General features: G+C 44.3%; 2 protein-coding genes across 2 annotated transcripts in view; one reads left to right on the top strand and one right to left on the bottom strand.

The window, feature by feature from the left end:
* Positions 1 to 17,882, top strand: part of YWHAB (tyrosine 3-monooxygenase/tryptophan 5-monooxygenase activation protein beta) — a 290,680-nt gene that overhangs the window by 222,884 nt on the left and 49,914 nt on the right. The gene's annotated exons all lie outside the window — the stretch shown is intronic.
* The window catches only part of RIMS4 (regulating synaptic membrane exocytosis 4), a 55,729-nt gene that overhangs the window by 37,051 nt on the left and 796 nt on the right, over positions 1 to 17,882 (bottom strand). The gene's annotated exons all lie outside the window — the stretch shown is intronic.

The following is a 17,882-nucleotide window of genomic DNA, read 5'->3' as shown; positions in this document are numbered from 1 at the left end:
CGAGCTTGAAGGTGAGGCCCTCAGTCCCAGCCCATTCACAGCCTCTGATCATAAGTCACAATTACAAATCGAGCTCAGGAGTGAAATAACATCCTTTCCTCCTCCTCCTGCAGAGACAGGAGTTCAGGGCTCTGTTTCCCTGGCAACAAAAAAGAGCATCATAACAGCCTCCTCGCTAGCAAATGACATATGAAAACGTGTCATTTTTTTTCTCTTCAGTGTCTTTCATCACCAGGGAATAAGCCTGAATTCAGAACTTTCCATTCAGCAAGAATGAAAATAGATATCCATAACTCCTACTTAAAATGCAGTATCTTCAGAGCCTTTAAGCTTGTCCAGAGGTAGGTAGCAAGTAAGGGCTTTTCATTTATTAAGTTACGCAGACATTTAAAAATCCCTAACCTTGCTGAAGTTCACCTTTTAAGACAAATTATAGAACCTGAAGAGTTTGGGGAAAAAATGCAGTTCATAAATTTATGAGCTGCATTTTAGATTCTGTTAATATTCACTTTTGAAAACCATTAGAAATGAAGATTACAAATTTAATAATGCAACACATGGGAGGAATTATCCTCCTCCCCATATAAAAAGGCAATTTGCTCTTGCCTATAAATTGACTTTCTATTACTGTCATTAAACCAGCATAATGTGCTATAATTAGGGTCTGCCCTGCCACAGGCCCACAGGCCAAGAACTCGTCATGCCAACTTTAGCAGACATCCTCATGAGGCAACAGGAGCAGTGGCACTGCTGGGTGTCTCCTCACTGCAGGACTTTGGGGTGCTCATGGACATTTATGAGGGGTCAAAGAGAAATTGGATTAAATCAATGAGGAAAAAAATTCAAGAGTAGAGAAAGTCCCTAAGCCATCAACCAGTGGAAGGTGGGCCAGCATCCTCAAGGAGCACCTTAAGAAACCTTGCCATCTCCCTGACCTGCTCCAGATTCCTTGACACTAAGATCTCTTACTCCTTCCCTTCTGCCACAACAGAGAAGTGATATCACAGACCTCAGACTGCAGTAGCTTCCCATCCATTTCCTAAGCTGCTTCCAGGTTCTCCTCCTCTACAGTTTGTGCAAACTGAGTGCCCTGCATGGCCTGTGCAAGCCCTGTCCCACCTGTAGAGTATCTGCCACTCCCCTCCCATGCTCATGTCTAACTCCACATGTGTCTGGAACATCAGGGATGATTTTGCAATACCCACATGAGAACTTACTGAGCAACAAAAGCATTAAAATCTATATTCAGTGGTTTCCTCAAGCAGGCAACTATATTTAAACAGCTCAACTGAAAGAGCATTAAAATTGTGCTGGCAGGTATTTACTGTCCCATTTCCCACAGCTCTTTCTCCATCTTTCAGTTACTGATGGGTTGTGACATATCAAAATAACAGAAATCTCAGTAACAGAAATCTCTTTGCCACTTCTCAACCCTAGCACCATACTTCCTTTCACCAGCCATGTACCTAAACAGACAGATGTTAATTCTGTCATCTGCCTTTTTTTAAAATCATTTTCACTCTTACTTTATGCAGCAGGCAGCTGGAAGACTTGCTCACATCTCAGTTACTTCTGGAACAAATCTGAGCAACTAGCACTGAGGGAGTGAGTTGACAGCATCTGGTGATGGTTCTTGCCCTTCCTTTGCTCATAAATTGTCCTGAGTTATAAAAGAAAAACAGCTGGTACCATTTCAAGATTACCAAAGTATCACTGGTCAGTGCAGCCCCAGCAGGTGCTCTGTGCCTGAGGAAGCAGGTTGGCAGGCCAGGCCAGGCCAGCACTGGACCTTCAAGCACCACTGGTCAGCTTTGACAAGCTTTGCTCCATGACAAGTCAGTTCTTAAGATCGCTGGATGCCAGTCAATCCACTTAAAAAACTTCCCATTCATCCAAATATTCATTCAAAGAAACGCAATGGTTTGGAATGAAGACGAAGGGGACTTGTGATAATCAAAGTGAACCATTTGCACAGACAAATGCACAGAAAGCACTTTGCAGTCTCCACCAAAGCCTGGTTTAGTCTCCCTGCTGAAACAATTTTTAGGTCAGAACATGTGCAGATGTTTGGAAGTCTGTGCTTTGTCCTTGGCCTGTTTTGGAGAAGGATGTAACATTTTGCTTCTGCTCTAACTGCACATTTTCATCAGAGAAACCACAAGGCTACACTTGATTTGAAGTCACTACTGAATTCTATTCCTCTGGATCCATGAATGACTAGTAAGTACATCCTCCTTCTATCACATAAGTGATATTCCTGATTGAATTGCCCTCCTGTTGTATCCATTCTCCTTAGAAACTTCCCTTTATCAAGAACGACTCGGCCCTTCTGAACATTACGAAATATTTGTGTTTCCCATGTATTTTCTGCTACAGATAGGTGACTTTTCACTGTATTTTACTGTCATATGGAACAGCTTTCCCTTTCAACAGTCACAGCTGCTTAATGAATTCAAAGTGTGACATTTTGTTTTCCACAGTGAGGTGTGTGAGAAGTGTAAACCATGGCTGAGAGATGAACTAGAAAACACAGAGGGCACTGAGCCCTTCTCACCAGCCAGACACAGCACTCTCAACAGCACCCACTGCACTTTGCAAGACTTAGCTTTACTCAATTAATTGACAGACTTCACTAAACAAATCAAAATGTCAGCTTCAGGAAGTTTAGACAAGCTTCTATACACAATACAGTTTCACAAGCCCCAAAGAGATCCTCTTGTGCTTGATACTCGATGTGCTATCCCACCTGGACACTTGGATGCTTTCCTCAAACAACAGATCCAGGATCCAAGGGGATTCAGAGCCTCGAAAGACTTTCCAGAGCACTGCACAAATTCCTCTGATGCCGCCCACATGGGAGGCTACAAATTGGCACCAGTAGTTGTCAACATTTTGTTTTGATCTTCTGGCAAACAAATCCACCCTCTGAAATGTTTGCAGGATGCCAAGATAAAAGGCAGCAATGAATAAAACCCAAAGAAGTTTGAAGGGTTTATTTTTACCAAGTAATCAATACCTTCTGGCAGTCTTCCTCCAGCTCTAATAATAACAGTGAGGACAGTGACCCTTGGCAGGTTTTGTACACTGCTCTACAAACACTATCTAATTAGCCACCACGATCCACTCCTAGAAAAAAGAAGGCATGATCTGAAGTTCTTCTACAACAACAGAGAGACAATGAGTGCTGGGAAGGGCTACTGATAACAAGGTTATAGCTTGGGAGTTCCAGCTCTTGCACATCCAGTCTAACCCAACTGCAGGGAAATGGTGTGGTTTTCACACAATCTGTGCTTAGCACAACCCTTGGTTTCACCTAGCTCTGAGAAAGCCCTAGGACAGTGACCAAGCCAACTCAATGACAATAAAGCAGCTGAAGAGAGATGAATTATTGAAATCAAAGCAACTTAATTCTCAGAGACAAAATTAAACTCTCTAAGCTGGGAGCTACTGAACATGGAGCCTGATTTTCCTCAGAACAGCTTTACTGACATGCTGCAAACTGCCAGTCCAGTCCATCTGTACCACAGTTCAGAAAGGGATTCAGCATTTCAGTCTGTGGTGATATCTTGGTCCTGATGACTAATACTGAAGATGGAAGAGGACTCTCAGGTCATCAACTCAACCACAAAAGGCATCTCAGGGGACGCTCACCTAAACCAAGTCTAAGAAATAGGTCTAAATCGAGAGTCAGCATATGTGTCAATATAAATCCAGGTCTGGATTCTTGCAAACAGAGTATTTTTCTATTACTTTGGGGCAGCCATTACAGAGTCACAATATTTAGTCAACCTTTTACTTCTACAGTCATTAATCATGCACCATTTAACTACTGGTTTGTCATTAACATTCTTAATCCTTTTCAAATCCTTCTGCTTATTTTCACATCTTTTTTCAATCCCATTCTATGTGTCTTGTTAATTACACTCCTTAACTGTCATAGGCTGTTTCAACAGACATGTTGAGCCAGACATGGTTTGATCACTTGCTGTTTTATGTGCCCAATGAATCCTTTGCTACTGAGATATTTAAAATATAAACAGTGTTACTGGAAGATGAACAATTGTACTTAATTATCTGGACAACCACCTGTAACTCTAGGGAGGAAGGGCAAGTGACCATTTAACAATGTATTCAACACCAAGATTTCCAATCTTGTAAAAAAAAACAATGAAAAAGGAAAAAAAGGGCTTAGGGTTTCCATCTTCTCAAAATACAGAGCTTTGCTTCCTTGGCAGACAGTACTGTTTTCTAAGTACTGTTATTTGCAATTTTGCTGTGTCCTGAGCCAATCTTTCCTACCAGTCTCAGAAGACTCCATCTCCACAAGTCAGCACACAACAGCCTAAGAGCCACAGGCCACCAAAAGTAAGGTCACATCCAAATGAGAGATGAATGAGACAGAGGAGATATCACCTGAAAACTTAAAGAAAAGGGAATTATTCATGGCCAAAAGGAAGAGAAGTACTGTGATATATGGGAAAGAAGGAACTGAGAGAAGTAGATGGCCAATCATGATGGAACAACTCTCAGAGATACCCAGAGCACTGGAAATGTCAGCCCAGCTTTACACGTCCACACATTCACTTCCAGTGACAAGCTTGACTCTACACGACTCAACACAGAGCAAATGTCAGCCTGAACACTTCCTCTCTTGAATCTCAAGTCTTCATTTCACTTCTACAACCATGTCCTGACTTGTCATGCTGGGGATGCAAAGCTTAAAACCACATGTGTGTAATGAAGAGATGAGTTTATGAAGAGTCTGGAACTCATTCAACCCAGAGGAGAGCTAACAGAGGCTGAAGAGCATGCAATATTTAAAATAAATAAAATAAAAGCATTGTTAGCTACTAATTCACTGTCTTCAAGGATAGGAAGAACTGAACATTTCCTTCTCTTCGACACCCATCTCCCCAGATATGGCTATCAGCCCACAGCAAGGAAAGTGTGCAAGGCTCAGAGAGGAGCAGAACTCCCTGCACTTGGTATCCCTTGGAGAGTTCTGTCTTGGCATGGTTTACCACACCCATTGAAGCCAAAATGTGCAGCTAAAACAGGTGAAGGAACAAATACCTTCCAAGACATCATCAGCACTATGCAGGAAGGTTGTGCAGCTTCCACGTGCCAAGAAAAATGTCATGGACACCATAATCCCCAAATACACTCACATCATGCAACCCATTAGATCAGCAGCTCCTAATTAATTTAGAGTGTGGATCAGTCCTCAAACACCTTTTGCTATCACTAAGACCTACTGAAAGTGATGAAGAGGAATCATTATGCATAACACCCTCAAGAACTTGCTGTAAACACATTTGGCAGCACAGGGAGGTTCCTTTATGGCATAATCCATTTTTACATACACCTAATATTTTCAGGTTTTCAACTGATTGTCAAGAGTGTTTGTAGAGGCTGTTAATGAATCTCACTGCTAAAAGCAGTTACAATTCTGTAGCTATTAATACAACGTGACATCAGTTATATCAGCTTCCGAGTGAATCACAGTTTGCAATCTTGTAGGTGTTCGATAGCTGTTGTCACATCGAAATAGAACACTGTTAAATATACTCCAAGTCTGTCCTAGTTCTGCAGCTCTTTTCCCCCTCTCTGCACTGCAGCCTTAGTGGACTGGACACCTGCAGGTCTGAAGAACTGAACAGAGGAATGTCAAGAGGAAAAAGCAGGTTGACTCTTAGACCACTCAGACCCTCAAGTTTTAAAATGTTCACTTTGGACTGCAATTTCCTCTCAAATTTGATGGCCATAAGAGGTTAAAAGAACAGGTCACCAAACCTTTTACGATGTCTAAACCCTCCAATATGTACTTGTATCAAGATGTTAAGCTTTTTTTCTTCTCCTCCTTGTAAACTGAAATAACAGGCTGATAATCTTTCCCGACATAGTAGTTTAGCATTAAAGCAGGCAAAATCCAGTTTTCAAACCATTAACTGAGATTAACTGAGTATCAGATGCCAAATGCTGCTTTAATCTGCATAACGGATACTCACAGAACACTCCTGTCTTGGTCAGCTTGTATATAAAAGCACATTTTTAACAAAACTGGCATAAGCCTGTGAAGTTATTAATATTTTGCTCAGTGAAACATTTTCAGACCATCATGTTATCCCTGCTTCAGGATTCAACCCTCTCACCAACATTTTTCATACAGGTAGTAACCTGTATGGGAAATCTTTGGAAACCCAGCCTTAGAGCTCCAGAGCAAAGATGTTTCAGAAAATATAGAGCTTTCTAGATTTCAGGAAATTAAACAAAATTATGGCCTGAAATAAAACTTCCTGATTTTTACAGTCACTCTGTCCAACAAGCTTGCTGCCTTTCTGCAGCAGACAGCTGCAGTGAACAGGCTGTGAAAACAGTCGAATTCACCAAATAAAATGGACTGTGGATAATTTGCCTGGTATTATTCCTAGAGCAACAAGCCAGATTTTGCCTCAACCGACCATGCAATATTTCATAGAGTGTTTTAGTAGGTAAGCCAGGCAGTACTGAGACAGAAATAGAAAAATATTGAAATAGGGCCCACATGATGCCAGGTTTAGAGGTAGTTGGCTTGGATTTGGTCTTGGGAAAAACTGAGTTTAGGACATAGCAGCGTCTCCTGTTCAGGAGCAGTAAAAGTATTTCTGCAGAGACTGAGCAGCCAGGTCACAGGAACAGACCTACTCCTGTTACTAGGCAGATGCCAGGAATTCAGTGGAAACAGATGAAAAACAAGGTTACAGAACGATTAACTTGGGACTCTGGCACAACTCAAAGCAGAGCACTGGGCAAGATGGGAGAGCTGAGAATCATTGCTGTGAAATAGCTCAGAATTGGGTCCAGACAAATAGAAATTATTGAAAAATCAAGTCCTGCTCCTTCCCCTAGCTTCAACAGGTCCTTTCTCACATTCACCCTCTCAGACCGTTTAGACCAGATGTGAAGATCACAAGCTCTGGGTTCTATCATATATGATCCCTTTTTGCTGTTACATTATATATGTTTTACACTGCATGAAAAACAGCTTTGTTGTGTACCCATGTACCTTGAATTGCACATCCACTGCCTGTACACACTGGGCAGGCAAATCCTTAGTTAAACATCTCTTGTCCTTGCTATTTGCAGAATCTTCACATGCACAATAACTAACCCCAGGTCTCTCTCCTGCTCTAATAAAATACCAAGCAGAAGAGAGAAACGTGCACTGGTGGAAGGTCCACGGGTTGCCATACAGGAAACATCTCCACCTTTGCTATTTCTTGCCAAGGCTCTAGCTTATATTGAGAACAGCTTTCTCTATGTCAAGGGAAAAGAGCCAATAAACATGTGTGGAAAAAAAAAAAAACCATGATGCTAATTTTGGAATACGTTACCTGGCAGAAATACAGAAATATAGGAAGACAAGAGGAAAATAAACCTTGGGGAATACTGAAAACCCTGGCGGGACACAGAGGTAGCAGCAAAAATTGAAATATTTTTAGGCAAGTCCAAAACATTGATCAAGACATGATGAAACCTCCAGGTAGCCATGGAGGAAACTCCACCCAAAGGTGTGAGGCAGGTGTCCAAAACCAGCCCCAAAGCAAGCTGTGCCCAGGGCTGCTGATGGCTCCTGCTAAGGAAGGGGAGGAGGGAGCAGACCACCGCAGAGGGACATCAGCAGCAGGGTTTTTTGGGCTGAAAGGACTGTCCCAAAGCAAGACCAGAGTGCCTTTCCAAATTGAGCCATCTCAGAGCTGCCTGATAGGAGTGTGGGTGCCTCTGAGGACAGGCAGGACACAGCTGCTGCAGCGACCCTCTAATGGAGGGAAAGCTGCTCCCTCAGTGCAGCAGAAAGCACATCCAGGTGCTTTTGAGCCCAATCATGATCATGAGAGTGTTGCTATGCTAAAAGAAGGAATCATTGCCTTACTTAAGACACCCAAAAGCCCAGTGAGAGCATCTCTTCCACCTTCAGCCCCACAACTGAAGAAATCCACCCGATCCTGTACCGCAGCCCTCCTCAAGGCCCCAGATGGAGGAGGCAAGTACATCGAGGACAGCATGCGCTGACACGGCGGTACGAGAACGGGTGTCATGGGATGCTAACGTTGCCATGGAAATGTCCTCATAGCACGTAACATTTTGACACTGTCTGTTTGGCGAGCAGCAGCACCGATGTGGCAGCCTGCAAAGGCAGGAGGAAGCGGCTGTTGGAGTTTCGCCGCGCTCGTTCCTGCAGCCGGCAGCCAATTCAAACTGTCTGGGCATTGGAGTTTGACCAATCTGGCAGCTCCGCTTCCTAAAGTGCACGAGGAAGCTTTTAACAGAAACTGCTCCATAAATCACCCTGATTTAACAGGCGCTGTCTGCCAGCCCGAGCGCTGGCCTGCACGCCCACTTTCGGCGTGGCCTGCCCCGCTCTCCACACCAACCTTTTCACCGCTCCCATCCAAGTTCAGCTCCCTCGAACCGCACGGTCCCAGCGAGGCTCTGCTCCTCTGCTCCAGCTGGTTTTGCACAGAGCAGCAGCCTCGGCCCCACACTTGCAGAGCTGTGGGGTGATCTTCTGAACTGCCAAAAGCAGACACAGCCCCAAATCCCATTCATTTTCAACAAATACCAGAGACCAAAACTCATAGGCATTTTTGAAAAAGCCCAGCTTTGCACGTTTAATATGTAAAACGAGCACTGACTCTTGTAGAAATTATGCTCACGGCAGAATGCTTGTTTTTATCTCAAGGTACGTTAGACAATGTGATCTAAGCCTTTCCTCTTTACTTACATTGCAGCAAAAATGCTGTATCTGGAAGGGATGTACTGTGGACTATGTGATCCACAAAGGCAGATGTGTAGGGACCAACCCACACAAAAATGCCTGGGTTTTTGGCAAACATACCAAATACCTAATTGAAATTCAACAGTGGGTTGTGACAGCAATTCATGCAATTCCTTCTGGTTTGAGGGGATCTGGGGGAAAGCAGAATACTGACAAGCTTCAGAAGTTAGTCTAGAGCACTGTCTACCCTTATTGTGAATTTAATTCAAACTACTATAAAGGTGGAAGGGCTCTGCAGAAGTGGTGCAGAGCAGTTGCTCTAATCCCACAGGCTACTGGAGAGGTCTCATGGCAGGAGGTGGCAGCGCTTCAGCCAGAGGGACAGCAGCACAACCTGAATGTAAGGGACAGAGAAAGTTACTGGGTCTGAGTAGTCATGATACTTTCAGGAATTAACTACAGCAGCTGGAAATCCAACAGGTATTAGAAAGGAAAAGCCTTCTCTTTTTTTCTTCTGACAATCTGATTAAAACACAAATATCAATATAAAGCAGCCACCTTACAATCTTGAGTGAAGGTTTCCTAACTTTTCACTGGAGCTGTGAGGACATGCATAAAATACAAGGAAAGAAAGGTAAATAGTAAAAATAAAATTTAAAAAAAACCCACCCACACAATCCTCCCAGGATGCTGATAAGTGCTAAACAAGGAGCTGGATTTACAACAGGGAAAAAAAAAATCTTAATCTTCTTAGACATGTTGGCTGCAACACAATTAACATGTTTTTCATCCACATGGCAGGATACATTCCCTGCTAACTGTAAATATGCATACTGCTGGTGGGCAGCTGGCAAAAGTCCCACACCACTGGGAAGCTGTCACCACTGGGAAATGTCAGCCTCATCCATATTGCCCAGGGAGCTGAGCGAGGGGCAGCCTGTCCCCACGCTCCTGTCCCTTGGTGACACTGCTGCTTCCTTGCTAAGGTGGGTCATTCTGCAAGTCTGAGCCCACCAACAGCTGAGCTGCTGCTCCTCAGAGGATGGTCAGCTCCAGAGAGGGACACAACCATGTGTTCCTTGGGCAGAGGGACTAAAACCTCTTAAATCAGATGTCACCAATGAGAAGCACAGTATGAACCACTATTAGCCTCATTCCAGCTGCTCTGAATGACAGACTGGCAGTCCCTTGACCTGAGCGTCACAGAATGAAGAGATGAGAAGGTGCCTGACAAAACAGGCCACTCTGACAGCAAAGGTTTCCAAGGATGCTGCATTTCACCCAAGGATCCTCAGTTACAGAGCACCTCCTCCAGCTCCCAAATTTATCCACAAAACATTGCTGCATTCCTGGAGCCCAGGGGAAAAAGCATCTTATTACAGACATTTACCCCACCTCCCAATCCCACAGATATCCCATAAGCACAGGTCTTGCTAAACAACAGATATTGAATTCAGACCAATATCCATGGGATAAAATAGCTCAATCCTCCAAATCAACACAAAGAAAATCATTAAAGGCACACATAAAAACCAGTCATTTCAGAGCACAGAAAATATTAACATACAAATGCCAGAAAGGGAATGAGTAGCCAACAGCACTCATGCTGGGAATGATCTGGAAAATAGCATGGATCATACCCTGAGTGTTAGCCAGGAGCAAGAGCGTGTATTTACAGGAATAGTGCATACAAAGTGTGGGAAACAGATCCTCCTCACTGCAAGGGGCCAGACAGCAACCAGGGCTGCGTCCACACTGCTCCTCCTGTGCAATCCCAAGTCCAGCAAGAAGGCCAACAGGACATTTGAAAACTGCTTTATGCAAAAAAAAAAAAAAAAAAAAAAAAAAGAGACCAACAAAAAACCAAAACACTTGATGAAAACAAAACCATCCATCAGGTTTCTTTGGTCCAAACAGCAAAAGGAGGGAGAAGGATGCCAGGCAGGACTGGCTGTCATTACAGCCATTTCCTGGCTTGGAATTACTGGCACAAGAAGGAGCAGTTTTGTGATGTGAAGAGCTGCTTTGAAGAGCAGTGATCAATCACTTCCCATGGTGCTGGGAGCAATGCAATAGCAATCCGCTATTTCTATTCAGATTTAAGCTAAATTTTAGGGTAAACTATCTTTCTGATTAGGAGTAGATTAGTTACCTGGGGAACAGATATAAGTGACCCCTCTACCTCTACATTTGCAAGAATAAGGACACAGACAATAGCTTAAGTTTCTCTTAGAAATAAAACGGCTTCAAGAAAAATGCATCATTTATCTCTGTACACGGTGTACTCTCCAAATTGTTGAGCACTCAGACATTTTAGACCGGTTTCTGCAAAGCTGTATGAGTGCTCTGTGTTTTGGACAAAGCTGATATAATACCCCAATGGCATTAAGGTGGAACATTATCCATCTCAGCGATTTAACTGTGGCTGGATCTGACTAAAAGGTAGGGCTTCAGAGCTTGCTGTACCTCTGTGTGGTAAGGCTGTATCAGGGCTACTCAGCCTTTGCAAGTCTGCTGTTTGGCAAAAGCAAAGCCAAAGATAAAAACTTAAATGCAAATTTCACGGTAAGCATGGTTTGATGGACAGCAGAGAGTTCCTAATCTGTGTGCCATCAGCAGATGACTTAAGCAATGGCACAACTGATGGATCGTTGTGTTGCAGAATCCCAATCGGGACATGTGTTGCCATACAGTATAGCAACCTGCCAGAAAATAAAACCAAACCCCAAGGGAACATCATCTGGATAGATGGGACATTCAAAATGTGTTGAACACTTCCGCAGAGGAGCAGAAATCCTTATTCAAATATGCTAATGGTGCTTCTCAACAGATGTCTGTGGGAGAGAGGAGGAGACGGCGGGGCTGAGAGTCTTGAGTGAGTCAGGTCTCGCTGCCCCACCAAAACCATCATCGACTTACAGACCATTTTCTAAATTAAATTGTTCACATTTCTAATCTAACTGAAGGCATTCAAATAGAAGCAAATAGTGCTTCAGAAAACAATTGCACAGATAAATTATTCCTCAAAACAACTACTCCAATCAAACTTAATTCTTCCCTACACAAAGCAGATCCACACAGTCTGTCAAACAGAAATGTTGAAGCACAGTAGCTACAGCACTTCACAACTTGTCCTGATTCAAGAATCTGACAGAGGAAAGATATTTTTTTTTGCCTGGAGTACAGAGTGCTTTTGAATTAATAAATGTTGCATTAGAATTAACTGCACATGAAATAGAAGCAGTAAAAAAACAGTGTCTCCTAGATAGAAAGCTTTCCAGGGACAGACTCTTCTCCTTGGAAACTAGCGGACAAAAGAGTAAGAGAAAGAGATATCCTTTTCCTGTGGCTGGCAGAGGTCACATAGAACCCACCCTTCAACAACTCCAGCACACACAGCTGGAACTCAGCATCATCCTCTGAATACCTGTGAGTACATCAGGCCACCTTCAAGGGAAGGAGACAACGCCGTGCTCTCCACGGCTGTGTGTGCTGCAAAGTCTCAGAGGCCAGCACAGAGCCACCATCATGGCCCAAACCCCATCCACATCCCTCTCCCCAGTAAACCCACACCCAGACGAGCACCCAGGAAACCTCTACACAGCACTCTGTGGCACAGCGGGGTAGCAGCTGCTGCTCATCCTCCCACCTTACAGCAGCGTTTCTGACAATTCTGAACACGGCACCGGTGGATGCTGCCGGCTGGGGCGTGCTGGAGGACTCTGCAGGACGCCCCATGGGACACAGGAGGGGAGGCAGCTGGTGGCCTGGGAAGGCAGCCTGGCACTGAGCTGAGCGCTGCCCGATGCCACGTCACCCTTCCCCGCGCGCGCCCATCTGTCCCACCCTCCCCATCTGCCAGGTTCTGCCACAGACCACGAGCGCCCTGGGACCGATGCTGACATTTTGCTTTGCCTCTCGACAGGCACAGCATGAACCTGGCCCAGGCCCACGGCTCTCACGTGCGGCCACAACACCGACAGCAACACAAACAAGGACACGGTTTCGAATCACTTGCTCGTTGTGCTGACTCATTCTCAGGGCTCCTGCTCTGCTCCAGTCTCCCACAGCCACAAAAGACAAAACCTGTTGTTTGTACCTGTGGTCCTCTGACCACATGTGCAACAGCAGCAGGGCCTGAGAGCAGAAAGCTGCCTCCAGTGCACAGGGCAGGCAAGGGACAGCAAGGACTGCTCGGCTCTGCCTGACCAGGTGCACCCATGGTGTAAGAATCAGTGGCTGTATTTAGGATCTGGATTAACTCATAACCGGGTCTGGGATCACCAGCCTCTGTAGGTCTTATCAGCAGCCTCTTCTTCCAGGCTGCTGGTCCCTTTCATACACTTTCCTCTGACTGATGACTGATGTGACAGCAGCTCATTCAGAACTGTTCTCATTTTTTATTTCAACTTAATTAATTTATGAAACAAACATGTTTACCTAGAGTTAGAACGTGCCCAGCAGGGAGAGAGGCATGTTTTACAATCACTAGGATAACCTACAGCCAAAGATACACTCCTTACTGTGCAAGAAGAGGGAAAAGCCCTGGATTTTGCCGCCTCCTGCACCAACCAAGGTAGCTGGCACCCCTGGCGTAATGCATGGCCAGATGAGCTCTAGGGGCTATCTTTGCAGGGTTACAGGGATAAACTATCCTTTCATTCATAAAAGACAGATTAAAAAAACAGGTGACATTCCACATGGATGAATAATTTCCCCTGTTCCCTATATGTCTGCCACATGAGCGTGGTTACCTACCTTACAAACAACTAACAAAACTGGTTAGAGGCTTACGGAGCTCCAAAAATTAACTTTGGATGAAGCAAAGCCAAAGTAAGCACAAAAAGGACCTAACGCACTTAGGCTATATTTTTTTTAAAAATGTAAAAATGGACTAGTTAAGTGTTGAATCATAATTTTCTTTTAAACCATATGCACCCCAATACAGTGCTGCAACTTAGAAATATCCATGGCAACGTGAAAACACTCATAGGGGCTCCCTCTATTTAATAGCTTTCTAACGCTTAATGTTTGAAATTATAGAGAAGGTCAATGTTTAAAAATATAAGGAAGTTCAATAGATAAAACCCAAACAAAAGAATATCCTAAACTAACCTAAATGTCCACAGCCCCTTCTAACACCCCAATAGTTTAAATGTTTTTTATCAATCCAATTAATTAGTATTTCACATACTTTCTCTTGAAAGCAATTGATCGTAACACAGTGCCTCTGCCAGTACTTTATAATGTGTGAAAGCAGCAGCCTGGGCTCAATTTTATCTCTAATTCAACTCTTTTCTGAATGAGCAGCTGACACAAGGAAGGCTTACTGTCAGTATCTAGGAGACATTTTGACTTTGGAAACCATTTTCTCTCTGCCAGACACTTGGTTCCAGCTGGCTGAGAAATGCTTTGATTCTCCTGTCTTGCAGCCAGGACAGGGGTCTGCCAAGCTGGACAGTCCCTCTGTTGAGGTCCTGACCAGGCAGGGGACATTTACCAGTCCCTCACAGCTGCTCTGTACCTTCCCCTGCCTCCTGACCAGAGCAGCCCTGCTCTTCACATGTGTGCATGTAAGGAACCCTGTGTAGATGCTCAAGCTGGATCTGGATTCCAGGGTAGCTGCATTTGCAGTGTGACCCATGGCTACAGTTCCACACATCCAAATCTGCATCCCTGTCAGGGCATGCTACAGATGCCTTCTGCCAGTGGCAGCAGGCATCCTTCCCAAGAAAACCAGGATGTAGGATGAAAGGAGCTGGTGCACTGCAGTGTCTCACCCAGTTGGGCCACAGCACAACTGGAGCACACACCCAGACCCAGGGAGAAGCACTGCTGTGTCCTGCAGTTTAGGCACAAGAAATGTAACCCCATCCCTTCCAGTGGTTTTTAGATTTACCTACCTGTCTTTCTTTAGGTGTACCTCTTGTCCTTTGTAGTACATGGCATCCTCATCTGGAAGTTCTCACCCCTTCACAGCGGAGCACTGCTTCTGACTTCCCAACTCCCAGTGGGTTCACCACTGCTACATCAACTGTCCCAGCTACTCAAACCACCTCCTTTCTCCTGCTCAAAGCTTGCTTGTTCTGCATGTAGAGCTCTAAGTCGGTTTTTGGTACTCTCTACAAAATCCTTACTTTCTGTTCTGCTTTACCCAGGTTTCCAAACTTCATGCTCCACACAAGGAGCAAGATGGTTCTCCTCCACACCATGAGCCTTAAGCTTTAAAGATGACCTTCATCCTGAACTGGGGAGGGTTGTGCTAAGGCCATCAGTCAAAAAGGGATGTCATACACCCCGCTCCCTCAGCTTTCATTAGGAGCTGCACCCAGGTGTACCACAAGCTGCCTACAAGGCAGGTGCCCACAGTCATCACGGATCCTGCTCTTAAGCCACACGCACTTGCCACTTGGCAGTTCAGTCCTCAGAGGTTTGGTTCCTTCTGACATGTTCCCACAGGAATATCAACATTCCAAACAGCTGATTCCAGCCAAGACCAAACGTATGGCAGATCCTCAGAACAGCTCAGATTTGTGTTCAGAAGATTTGTGTCAGAAACAGGCATTCTAGAAATGTGCCCACAAAGAGTGCATGACTGACTTTTACCTCTTCTTACTCTACTACTCCATAACTGAAATGTAGGATAGACATTTGCATAGGTTAAACCAACAATTATTCTGATAATAACTGCAGTTTAAAAATCCTTAAACTTCACTGACATTGCTGGGGACCTCAGTGGAGCAAAGACAGTGGCATTCAGCCAGCAGGAAGGCCAGCAACATTACCATGCTGAGATCAAAAGAGTTATTAACCCCGAGTCCTTGATCTGCTGAGTGAGTTTTGGCTATTTCAAAGCCCCACTGCAACTTCCTGGCAAAAAAAGCTCCACATTTGCTCAGAGCATCTTCTTTGTAGACGCAGCTGAGGAATGAAAAGGATATGAGAACCCTGAAATCTATACCTGCCTCTTTGGAGAGACACATGGACATGACATATCTGAAACTCCATCACCCTCATGCTCTGGAAGCACTCAGATACGATCCCATCTCCTGCTCCAAGCCCTGTTGCTTTCCCACCTCCACTGGCTGCCTGTTTCTGTGTATGAAGAGATCATCTGCACCCAGTTCACTGCTCAGAACCCCATCCAGATACACTGCAGGTGTACCAGGCAAAGGAATTGTGGAAGATGAGGAGAGTCTTCTCTCCTTATGTCCACAAGGTAGACAGCAAAGAAGAAAAAAAGAGTCACGGCAGAAAAGGAAATATTGTGTAAGTAAAAGTATATTCTGTATTTTTCAAAAGCAGAGTCATTTTTCCAGACTAAAAGGGGGAAATACTGGAAGCCAGAGGTATTGTTACCACTACCCAAATGCAGCCACGGCTCTCAGCACATCTGAAAATTTCCTTTTAGGCTCTTTGACATAACCCATCCATAGTAACTTAAATGAAACATCTCAAGAATTTTTCTATTTGTAGATTTAAGTGATCATTAGGCTATTTTCCTCTTTCAGAAAACATCGTATTTCCTTTAAGCCTGGCCATTTATCATCTCTTCTCCTTTTTCTGTAGGACAGCTATTCTCTTAAAGATGTGGTTCTCAGCTTCAGACAAAATGGATGATACGTCTGTTTGAAATAGGATTGTTTACTTTGTCAATGCCCCTGAGATCAATTTCATCTTTTTTCTGCTTCCTCCTATAGAGAACATCGTGCCAAGTGCAGTATTCATCTCCCTGAATGAGCTATCGAGATCTATTTTTTTTGACAGAAATCATGCTGCAACCCAAACTGGTCAGAATCTCTCACTATTTCAGAAGTGTGCATGGGCATGAATAATATATAATCTTATCTGGCACAATTTCAGCATTTCTCTTATAATTTCTCTTTCATGAAATCTATTTCTTTGAGAAAATTATACACTTGTAGTTTTAACACCAAAAATAGAGAGCAGCACACGTTTCCCCTGGCTGGTTGCTCATGCATGTCTGAACACACACTCACAGGCAAGAAATACAGGAGCAACACTGCAACATCCCCATCGCACTGAATCCACCCTGAGCAGCTTCACTAACGAGACAACTCACACAGGCAAGATCTGCTCATAAGCTGCTGGAGAATGAGGTCTTAATTAGAGATTTATTTAATTCAGAGACAAGTGCTTGTGTTGTATTAAGAGCAGCTTATTAACATTCATGCATGAGCATTCACTAAGTGTGAATAAATACAATTCAGTGCAAAAGCGTTTTTTTAAGTGCTGGAAGAGGAAGCATTCACCTAAACCATCACCTTGCTCAGGGCAGGAGGGGTTGGACACTAGGGAATGAAATGCTGTCCCAGGCATTGTGTTGGGCTCTCATACTTGAGCATTTCTCACTATCAATCATTCCCAAACCAACAGCACTGAGACTTCCCAAAGCTCCCGTTATTGTCTTGAATGCTCTTCGGCATTCCAGCCAAATCTGAAGTGCAAATAAATCATCAGCAAAAATTTTAGACAAAAATTTTAAAAACTACATCTGTTGGAGGAGACAATCCTCTGCCTGCTATCCCTGCATGATGCTGATGACAAGTCTAGGTTAATCACACAGATGATGAATTGATTCTTACGTCAACTCCTTTAAAAACAACATCCTTACAGGTGTAGCAGCTGGCGGGCTGATGTATTCCTGCTGGCATCTGCACATCTTGGGATGAGCCACTAGACAAAGGAGCATGCCGGCATTTTGAGGGATGCAACCATGACAGTCATGTTAAAATACGCCTCAGTCACCAACTTTTATTATTTGCCACTCACAAGACTCACAGGGGTACAGTGTGCACTGGGAAAAACACCCCTCAATTACCGGGGAACCACCGGGAATGGACAGAGGGCTCTCCATCCACTCCCGCGCACACCCTTCCTCCCTACCCACGCAGCGGCTGTGCTGCCCTCTACTCCCAGCATCTTCCCCAGCACCCACCACCCTTCCTCACCCGTTCAACCCAATGCTTTTCCTACTTTTCCCTACCAATGGCCCTCTTTTTTAAGCTCGGTCTCATTTTATGACTACCGGCAACTGTCTGAGGCCAGAAAGGTCTTTCTGATGCCGGCAAAAAAAAAAAATCACTGCATCCATTCTGAAAGG

The sequence above is a fragment of the Taeniopygia guttata genome, chromosome 20 (assembly GCF_048771995.1).
Source record: "Taeniopygia guttata chromosome 20, bTaeGut7.mat, whole genome shotgun sequence".
NCBI lineage: Eukaryota > Metazoa > Chordata > Aves > Passeriformes > Estrildidae > Taeniopygia > Taeniopygia guttata.
This window is presented reverse-complemented; position numbering and strand designations above follow the sequence as displayed.